Source organism: Dinoponera quadriceps, unplaced genomic scaffold (assembly GCF_001313825.1).
Source record: "Dinoponera quadriceps isolate SergipeBrazil2010 unplaced genomic scaffold, ASM131382v1 scaffold717, whole genome shotgun sequence".
NCBI classification, from domain to species: Eukaryota; Metazoa; Arthropoda; class Insecta; order Hymenoptera; family Formicidae; genus Dinoponera; species Dinoponera quadriceps.
Window position 1 is genome coordinate 520,083 of NW_014555639.1, and position 2,387 is coordinate 522,469.

Below are 2,387 nucleotides of genomic sequence, written 5' to 3' on the forward strand. Positions count from 1 at the left end.
TGATCAACAAGTTGCAACCTAAATTGTTTATAAAAAACGGAGAAATAATTATATATTTACGTTATTTCTATATGCATACAAGTCTTATATGAAAATAACAATAACAAGTATGTTACACAAATCAATCATAAAATATGTAAAAATATAGAGAAACTGAAGAAGAAGTAAATGTCCCATATGTGGGACACTATGCAACAAAGAATTAAGAGGAGGAAAATAAACTGAGTAATCACTTTTTTTAATAATAGAATAATATTTGTTTTTCTATGTACATATATGAATATATATCGCTGCTACATTGAGAAACCAATGTAGTTGAATCAAGTTAAATTCTCATTTGGGTATAGACAAACAAATATTTCGATTATAAGCATCAAAGTTTGATTCTCTGAACCGAACTTTTTTTCATTTTCGTTTCAAAGAATCAAATCTTTGATTCAAAAAACCAAAAACCTCAGTTCACATAACCAAAACACTTGTTTGCCTATATCCAAACAAGAATTTAATTTGATTCAACTAAATGGACTTCTTAGTGTGCTTTTTTTACGGATAAAGCCATAAAAAGATTATAGTTGAGGTCGAAAATAACTATGTCTTTCAATGAGCTATCGTGAAGTTCGCGTGAAGATATCTCGATGGTGTGGATAGTCGAATGTGGCAACGACTAAATTATATGACGATATCTCGCGTGAGACGACGATATTTTGATAATCTCGCACGTGGGAAGAAATTAATCCTTCCCTGCGCGAGAACTGCGGAAGAGATCCAACATCATGTCTCTATTATTAGAGCGTAATTACATGACTGATTATATACTATGTGGTATGTAATAAATATTCCCGGAAATTACGATCTCTAAATAACGCGTAATTGGCCCGCTTTTAAAGCGTGACGCGCGATCTCTCGCGCGCGAGTTATTTCTATATTGATCGCGCGAGAGCAACGGTATTTAATGCGCGCGGCTCGGCGATTTTCACGCGGGATTTTCGCCCGCTGAAAAATAACCCCGATATTAGACGCGCGAGGAAAGTTCGAGGAGGCGAGAAAAAGCCCGAAGGAAAAAAAGCCGAGAATGGCGGTCTCGGTCGATGAAACGTTTCCGCGGGGACGAGTTGGAATGAACCGCGCGCGGAAAGCCGGAGCGGGTGGAGCAATGAGGGAGGAAAGCGGGAACGGGGACGATGAAACGAAAAAAATAAGGGAGGAAAAGAAAGAGAGTAACCGCGTACAACCGCGGGAAAGATGAAGCAAAAGAGAGAGAGAGAGAGAGAGAGTGAGCCGAAAAGTACGAGACGGGGGATGGCATTTCGCATTGTAAAGTTTTCCAGGCGACCACAGCGAAGGACGACAGGAAGGACGACAGAGAGGAGGACACGGATGCGCGGCGCAAGACGAAAGGGGAACGGGAGAGGAAAGCGGTTTCGGTTGACGGGCGGTTGCTTCGGCCCTGTTCTCGTTCGTTTCCTCTCAATTCGTCGGCCAGCGGCGGAGAGACTCGTACACGTGGAGGACGCGGGGGACGCGGGAGGATGGAGTCGCAGGATGACGGCGAGAGAGTGACGGCGCCGGCAACGGGAGAGAGTCGTGTGATGAGAAGGGGGTATAGGAGAGAGCTCTGCGGAGCATTACACAGGATGGCACGGCGACTACGGGGATGCTGAAGAGAGAAGTAGAGAGAAAGCGGGAGAACGCGAGAGAAAGAGCGAGAGAGAAAAAGCGGCGGGAGGAAGAGAGAAAGAGAGAACGGAGGCAGCCACGCCGGTAGGATGACGGGGCTGTTACGAAGAGGTGAGGAGTCAGGAGGATACGACCGAAGGAGGGTGCAAATAATAACAATAATCATATTTCCCGGCAACATGGCCGCTGAAAGAGGGTGGCCGCCTGGCAGCCTGGCGTACGCGTAGGAGGGTAACGAGAGGAAGAGCGAGTGGGAGATAGACGGTGAAAGAGAGAGAGAAAGAGAGAGAGCGAGTGAGAGAGAGGGAAAGAGGGAGGGAAGCAGCCAGGCGCGCAGGCAGGGAGGGTTATCATAATATTACAAACCACCGCCGCAGGGACGTATCTATACAAGCCCTCACCCTCGCTCGAGCCCTCCTTGCGCGCGTTCGTTTCCCCCGCGTTTCGTCCCCGTCATTCCACCCCCTGTGGCCTCCCAACAGTTCTCGCCCGACTCACATCGCGGGGAGATTCTCGCGTACACGGTACCTAAGTTACCCCGCGCGCAATTCGCACGAACGGTCGCATCCGGCAATTGTCGCATTATATACCCCAACCCCTCGCCTCTCTCTCACGTTCTCTCCACCATCTCCTCCATCGTCAGCGTCGCCGCCACCGTCGCATCATCCTCCTCTTCCTCCTCCACCTTCTCTACCCTCTCCCCCCCCCCC